Source organism: Protomyctophum parallelum, assembly GCF_964188405.1.
Source record: "Protomyctophum parallelum genome assembly, chromosome: 17".
Taxonomy (NCBI): Eukaryota; Metazoa; Chordata; class Actinopteri; order Myctophiformes; family Myctophidae; genus Protomyctophum; species Protomyctophum parallelum.
The window spans coordinates 42,803,557-42,812,612 of NC_139719.1; positions in this window are offsets into that span (position 1 = coordinate 42,803,557).

Below are 9,056 nucleotides of genomic sequence, written 5' to 3' on the forward strand. Positions count from 1 at the left end.
GCCCCTGTAACAATACGTCCAGGCTTATCACTGGAAATGAGAGCTTGTATAAGAATTATTTTCTATAAACCTGTGTTGTGCCACCATCAGTCAGTCAGCAGTGATTCAATGTATTATCCACTAAGCATGAAGTTCACCTCAAATACCAAGTATAATAATAATAATAATAATAGTAATAATAATAATAATAATAATATATTTTCTTGATACTCAAAGACGCTGCATGTGTTGGGGCCAGGGGGGGGGGAACAAGAGAAAAGGACAACTTTATAAAAATAAAAAAAACTATTAAAAGAATAAAAACAATAAAACAGTGCATATAACAAGTTTTAAAAACACATCAGCCTGGGAATGCGATTTTGAACAGGTGGGTTTTCAGTGCGGATTTGAAGGTGGGAAGTGAGGAGGGGGGCATCTCGGATGTGTTTGGGGAGAGTGTTCCCGAGGGAAGGCCCTGTCGCCCCAGGTTTTCCGTTTGATCCTTTTTGGGATCTCAAGGAAGGCTGGCGTCGCTGTAGACCTGAGGGAGCGGGACGGGGCGTGTGTGGCTCGAGGAGATCGGAGAGCAAGTATGGGGTGAATGTTGGACGGAATTTGTCGAGTTCAAGATAGCAGTCACAGCGACACCTTTTTGAGCTTGTAGATTGGCTATTTTTGTTACGACATTAGCAAATGTGGCCCTCTGGAGTGAGTTGGAAATATATAGTGTCCCTCTCCATCGTCAACGTCGCCCCACCCATCCCTGGTACAGAGCGACACGTTGGACACAGCATGCATGCAGACTAGAGTTAGATGACTTCAGCCCCCTCCCCCTCCCCACATACAGTACATAGAAGTTAACACTGCGTGAAAAGAGGAGTTAACGGGCAAAATTATGGGCACTGTATTTTGCCCGCAAACCTCAAGTTTAGCGGGAATGTGCATGCAGTTAATATACGGTAATATACAGGTGTGATGCTACAATGCGGGAGTTTACGTGAATACATCCGTATTCCAAGCTTTTTGCGCAGTGTAAAGCATAATGACAATAATAATATTATACAAAATAAAGAATACAATAAAATACAAAAAACGTGGAAAAAACTAAACAAAACAAAACAAAAGAAGAGACAAATCTACTATACAGAAAAAGTATTTCTGATACAGGTAAGGACACATTGTCCATATCATTCAAATAAGGTTGCCAAATCTTCAAAGTTGTTTCAAACCCTTTTGAATTTCTCAAAATATAAGTAAGTAATCTTCTCAAGAGGAACACAACTGTTCATTTCTGAGATAGGTGGGGGGGGGGGGGGGGGGGGAGTCAGACTTCCATGTTATTGCAATACATTTCCAGAACCGCCCCAAAAAAGACCTCTGCCCGGGCTCTGGACAGGGTCTCTACCCGGGGTCCATATATGGAGCTGGCCTGTTCTGACATCACAAAATATGTTCTTACATTAGCATAGACTCCATATTTGGGCATTCCTGACACATAACTCCACATAGGGACATAAAAGGGACACAGACATAATAACTTGGTGGGGCATTAATTTCCAACTTGCATCGTTCCAGGTAGGCCCCAACAGGCACCGCTCTGGTTGTGAATAAATAACAATAATAATTAAAGTAGGGTCAGACCGTTTGATGTACACGTACACCCCTGGACACGACGTTTCAAGGTTACTTTATTTTGACATCATCCCAGACGGCAGTCAGTTGGAGCAACGTCATTGGTGATTCTACGTAATGACATCATCACGTTGACGACATCACAATGTCATCATCACAAAGATTTATCCTTTAAAATAAAACGTCGACTAAACCAGAACGTCATTGTGCAACTTGTCTGCTTGAAGTAACTCGTTCGCCGACACCGCTGAACCGGACCGTCTGCCGTAACGATTAGCGCAGAGGAGTACCAGAACCTGCCCGGAGCGTGACTCAATTCACCACAACAACCGTTCCCTGATTGGTCAAACCCAACTCATCAGCTGTGTGGATTTGTCAGACTTTGGGAGTCATCCGTTCCACAGAACCAACATAAGCAGCAGAGAACACAATTAACACTACTTATTTCTTTCTTTTACGGAGAAAGTCTTAGAATACGGTGTGAGAAATGTTCTGCTGGACGCTGCACCTGAGAGAAGAGCTGCACCATCATGCTGCCGTAGCAGTTGGATACGAGGTGTACTTCTTTACGAGAATGGTAGAGGATCAGATTGGTGTGCATGTCTTCAACACAGCTGTGCTGGTAGACGATATTGTTTACCTCTGGGGTGGGTGTCACGTCTATAAAGATGCGTGGCACAACGTGCTTCATGCATTTGATGTGGACACCCACAGATGGTTTCAACCCAGGGCCTCTGGGACTGTGCCAGAGGCGAGGATGTACCACTCAGCCTGTGTCTTGAGGAAGGTCATGTTTATCCATGGAGGATACAACCCGACTAGATACACTAATGACATGCACCAGTTGGACACCAGCACGATGGTTTGGTCTCTAATTAACACCAGAGGAACTCCACCTCCTGCTTCATGGTGTCACTCTGCTACCATCATCGGGACAAAGATGTTTGTAATTGGGAACCAGTGGAACAAAAACATCATCAGAGTGTTTGACACAGAGACCAACTTCTGGCTGAGAACGCTTCCAGAGAATCTCTGGGGTCATTCAGCCTTTACCTACAATGGAGAGCTCTACATATTTGGTGGCTGCAACTGGACCCTCACCCTCAATGATCTGTGGAAATTAAACCCAGAGACCTTCTCCTGGAAGAAGGTTGGGACCAAAGGGAAAGGCCCGTCTAATATGTTCAGGATGTGCTGTTGCATGGTGGGAGATCGTGTCGTCCTCGTTGGAGGACCCCAAACACCCAATGATCTGTACATGTTAGACTTCAGTCCTAGTCTCAAGACGCTGTGCAAGCTAGCAGTTATTCAGCACGGTCTGGAGCAGCCTGGCCTCCCACACAACATCAGGTGGGAACTGGCGGCCATGTCTACCGACAGCAACTGAATACAGAGTCCACAAAACAAGCAACAAACGAACCCATTGGTCCAGATTCATAATCCACAGTCCATGGTGTGCGTCTGTATTTTACTGTGGAACCGCGCATTGCGAGCTTAGCGATCGGCTATTTTCACTACTTTTTATTTATATAATTTCCAGAAAATAAAGAAACATTAACAACGTGTAAATAAACTATCACAAACACATTAAAGAAGTGTATGTATAAATAGTTTTTATTTATTTTTTGTACTGGTTGTCGCCAGACTATTTTGAGTCCCCAAAACGTTGTATCACATTGTTTTGCAATGCGGGAATAATCGGTATCAAATCGTTTTGCAATATGAATAATCAATTTGACCAATACTATAAGTGCTTGTGCATTGTATTTAGCAATTTTAAGAAGAAAAATAAAGAAAAAGATGGGTTTAGTTACTTTTCCATTCCATATACTGTAGCTACACTTGGTATTTAACAAGACATACCGACACCTAAGGATGAAACCCAGCACCCTGTCACCACTCCCAGTTATAAAGATTATTTGTATGCATTAAAACAGTATGTCCATGCACCTGTCAGACTACTTCCATATCATACAAGACACACGCACGCGCACACACGCACACGCACACGCACACGCACACACACACACACACACACACACACACACACACACACACACACACACACACACACACACACACACACACACACACACACACACACACACACACACACACACACACACACACACACACACAATGTGTATGCAAAATAAAGAATACAATAAAATACAAAAAAACTTGGAAGAAACTAAACTAAAAACTAAACTAAACGCTAAACTAGACAAATCTACTATACAGAAAAAGTATTTCTGATACAGGTAAGGACACATTGTCCATATCATTCAAATAAGGTTGCCAAATCTTCAAAGATATGTTTCAAACCCTTTTGAATTTCTCAAAATATAAGTAATCTTCTCAAGAGGAACACAACTGTTCATTTCTGAGAACCATTTTGCGATAGGTGTGGGGGTGGGGGGGGGGGGAGTCTTATCGATAAATGTGTGTAAACTCTGTGTTCATGTCATGGCGTGGGTTTGTCCATAATGTGTTCAAATACATTGAACCAGCCAGGGTTCTAATTCTGTATCAAAAGTCCATGGTATGACAACACATGTAAAATATCTCTAACTCTGATCAGAGCGACCGCTTCCCTCTACAAACACAAGCTATCCCATAATACTTTGCTGAACGCCAACTGGGTTGGTTCAAGGAACAATCCCCCTGTGTATAGTTTATACCATAGGTCATAGGACCACGAACTCTTGCTTCTGAAGAAGGCGGTCGCATCTTTTCTCTCTCCCTCCCTCCCTCCCTCTCTCTCTCTGCCTATTCCCTGCACACTCTGAACCACACGCCGCCTTTACCCGTGATGCTGAGTGCATCGCATCTCCCCCCAACCCCCCCCCCCCCCGCGCGCGTTCCTGCTGTCCGGCTGTGCACTTTTTTTCCCCCCCTACTCTCACGCAGCCCCTCAAACCTGAGGAGAGTGGCGTGAGAGGAGTGTTTTTTATTGTTGCCCAGACCTAAAACCCCACCCTGCCCCCCCACCCCCCACCCAAGTTTCTTTTTTTCCTATCATGTAAAGAGAAGTTTGTGGCAGCGCGACTTTTTGATTGATTGATTGAAATATTTATTAACAGTTTGTAGAATTTACAGTACATTTTAAGCACAAACTCAATACAAAGACTGTCAACTGTGAGTGGACGACCCAATTAAGCATTACACTTGTTTACAACAGGGTCCACATTGTTCAATTCATCAAAACATTTAAAGACATACAAACATTTAGAGACATACAAATAGACATTTCTATGTAGCTAAAGTACAGAACAGGAATTCATCATATGGGAAGCAAAAAAGGGAAAAGATACAATATACAGTGAGGGAAAATGGGGGGGGGGGATTCAGATTTTACAGAGGCCAGTTTCGAATTGCAGCCATCCGTAGGTGCCCTTTGAGAGCGGTTTTGAAGGAGTCAAGGGATTCACATGGCGACACATGTTGCAGCAGCCCGTGCACTCAGCACATCACATTTCACTGCATTTAAAGATACTACTTTTTTAATGTATGTGACAAATAAAGATTGATTGATTGAGGGTTACACGTAACTTACACCATGCACTCCATTTCTCACTCACTCCATGCATGCTCACACCCTCTCACAGTCCAAGCGTTTAGGTTCTAAACACTTAGCACTTTTTAAACGTGTCACAGTGTTTAGATTATAAACGGAAGAACATGTTAAATTTGTTTAGTTTTTACAATCAAAAGTCCTATAGGTGTTCTCATGAGGTGTTTGAGTGTACTCCGTAAATAAACATTTGGCATTTAATTAATTATTACACACTTGTTGTTTAGGTTATAAACGTGTGACAAATTCACCCACAACTTAAGTCATTCTGATCTCTCCACATTCAACTCTCCTTTGCTATCTCAGGCTATCTCACACACACACACACACACACGCTGTCATTCCTCGGCGCAGCTCAGGCTGTCCTTCGGGTCCTGAGTTAATTCTACGAGCTTAGCCGTCACAGCTGGTTGTACAGCTGTCCCTCCACTTCCCCGGCCTCCTCTCCTCGCCTTTAGTTAATAGGATGATGCGGTGGACTGTAGTATGGCATGTGGTGTATTTTAAACGATGCAATTCGAAGGTTCAACGTTACATGTACATGTAAATTACTGTAGTATATCTTATTTATATGGCGCCGCTCCGGGGGGTTAAACTGAATGCAATAGCATTGCAATAAATGGTACTATAGGAAAGAAAGGAAAGGTACTATGTTTACCCTGCAGGGTAACTGGACTAAGCTCAAGAACTTGGCCCTGCTCATAGAACATTTCATGGTAGGGGTTCAATGCCTTGCTCAAGGGCACTTCAGCGGTGGTAATTTTAACGTGCCGGTCCGGGGATACGAACTAGCGACCTTCCGATATCTTGACCGCTCCGCAAACCGTTCGGCCACCGCTGCCCCGGTTCTCTATACACTGTAAATCCCTGGAACTTGTGACGAGTTTAAAACCTAAACACCAGTGTGTAATAATAAAATGCCAGACAGGTAGTGTGTGTGTGCAGGCTGGGTGGTGTGTGGTTCTGACAGACAGGTAGTGTGTGTGTGCAGGCTGGGTGGTCAGTGGTGTGTGACAATCCAGTTGAATTATTCCTTTGGTACGCCGACTGAAGGCGGCGGGCCCGGGAGAACAAATAACGAGACATGAGACAGTATCACGCTAAAGGTTCACAGAGTTTATTACACACATACTGGAAATATATAGAGCTGGATCCCAATGACGTGACAACACCACTCGAGACATAACAACCTCTAACTGCAGCAAGCTGACCTCGCTGTCTGATATGTCTCCCGTAGCTATAACTATAAAGTATGCTACAGTTCAGGCAGTACACGATACATAACAAGTACATTGTGTACTCACGTACAAGTACACAGCCATGGGCGATCAGATTATAACAGAGGCCAACAATGAAAAAGGAACAAACACCTGCACACTGTCTTCAAATGCAGTGACCAACTTTTAATAGGGAAACGGCAACGTTTCAGGCTATCTTTATCATGCGGGTGTTTGTTCCTGTTTCTTCTTCTTTAAAAATATCTTCAGGATGTATGATTGATTATTAGACTCAATCTCCTCAAAGTCTCTCCCTGGTCAGAGTTCAGTTAATGTGAGCTTGAATGAATGTGGAATTTAAATGCAGGATGTAATGTGCATACTGATGTGATCATGGGACTGGACTTAATTCAAGACATCTTGAATATTTAATTTGAAAATAATAAATAATCTCTCTCACACATGCCAGTGTGCCAGTGACCTGTGTTTGCTGTGCCAATGCTGGCTCCAGTGCATACAGTTGCCTATCCCTTGTAAACCAGTGATCCTCACACAGCGATATTCCCATGTCAAGGACCCCCAGATGAATGCATTTTCCCAACTAAGGACCCTAATCCAAAAATATTGTGGGCCAGTGACCTCCATGACAGATTTGTGTTTTTAAAAGTTTCAATAAAATATTCCACAATTATTGTCACTTTTATCCAAGATTCCTTTTGAAAATAGCAGATCTACCAGCTCACAATGCATCACATTGCGACGTGTTGTGAGCTTGTAAATAGGCACCAGTGCCACATTGGCAGTCACAAAGGAGGGTGACATTGTATTGTCGGTTTAAACATCTAGTCAAATAACATTCTGCACTGCGCACAGATCGCTCTTGTGTAAAAATCAAACATTGCTTTTTGCATTTAAGAGGTGGTCAGACCCAGGTGTAATAATCTGTATGCGCGGAGTGTTTTTAGGTCAAGGGGCTTAATAGCAAATTGCGCAAAGCGAATATAATTAACATATGAACACTCCCCCAATGCTAAAATATGCAGGAACGTGGTATGCCATATGTGTGTGTGCGTTCAGCACACGGTTTGAGGAAATTCTGTAATAGCACATGGGTTTTGCACCTTCTTAATGGGACTGATAGTCTCAAACTGAAATAACTCAACTACTGAGTGAGGAGAACAATGTTGCACATTAAGCTGTTAACAACAATACAAGGGTTAAGGTCTCCACACACCGGGCGCAAATTCGGATTTCTAAGCGGCGTTTCTCCATCGGTTTTCCGAAAAACGCGGCCGGTGTGCAACCACCTGTAGGGTTAGGGTTCTTTGGTGATCTTTGGTCTTTGACTTTACCACTTTGAAAAAGTGGCATTTCCAGCAAATAATCTTGCTGGAAAAGATGACAATGAGCTTTAAAACATAAAGCAAACTATTAAGGGACTAGTAACCATTAGGGCATTTGAACACTGATGCCTCGTGCCTGCCAGTCACAATGTGGGACAGGGTCTCAATTTGTGGGTTGCCTGACGGGTCTTGGAAATGAGGAACTGTCCGACGCAAAGGGGGACATCTGGTGGTCACGGCACCAATTAAGAGGCGATCCCAAGCGCTGAGCATCAGAACCTGCACCCCCCCCCCCCCCAGACCCAAGAGGCGAGCAGACCACCGTGCAAGGCCATAAAACCAGAGCCCTATAGTAAGACATGTTGTACAATTTGACCATATTTTGGTCAAATTGGACCTTTCAAAACTTTCTTTCCCCACACAAGCCTTGCATTTGAAATCTGCTAAAAAAATAAAATAAGTTTCCTAAAACAAGTCTTTCATAATCATCCAACCAGAAATAGTTAACACAAATAGATGACATTTTACAAAACAATATATTTTTTAAATCATATAATGGATAGATAGATAGATAGATAGATACAAAAATACTACTACTACGGTATACTACTACTAATAATGCTAATGATATAATGATAATAATAATAATAACTCAACTCAACTTTATTTATATAGCACATTTTACATGACCAGGTCAACCAAAGTGCTGTACAGGTTCAGAGACAAAAACAATACAATATAAACAGGCATTTAAAACATGAAAACAAACAGGCATTTAGAAGAAATGAAAGAAAAATATATACAGTATAAGCAGACATTACAAAGGAGCAAACAAAGCAGACTATTGCACTAGTGAAGGCTACTTCAACTGTCGTTAAAAGCCAGGGTGGGAGAAGAAGTGGGTTTTAAGCAAACATATAAATAACAAAATAACAAAATAATACAAAATAATGTTAAGATACTGCCATGGTGAGCTATACTTATAGCTTTACATTACAAGCTATACGCTTTGTAGCAGCTTCCCCTAACAATGCTATTTTTATCCCACTCACTGATATGGACTGATGCAGCGGTGGACATAAACCATGGAAGCACTATCAAGTTTCATGGGAATATTCAGTCCATAAGGATGCTACTGGAATGGCCTTGGAATGGCATTTACCGGACCTTTAAAGGCCATTCCTGCTTTTACTTTCTGCATTGCTTGCAATTAGCAGCCAATATAAGCCCGCTGAGCCGGCGGACCACGGAACCCACTTGGAGAAGGAGTTCATTTCCATTTGGCGCGGTGAGTGAGACTTCATCTGTCCT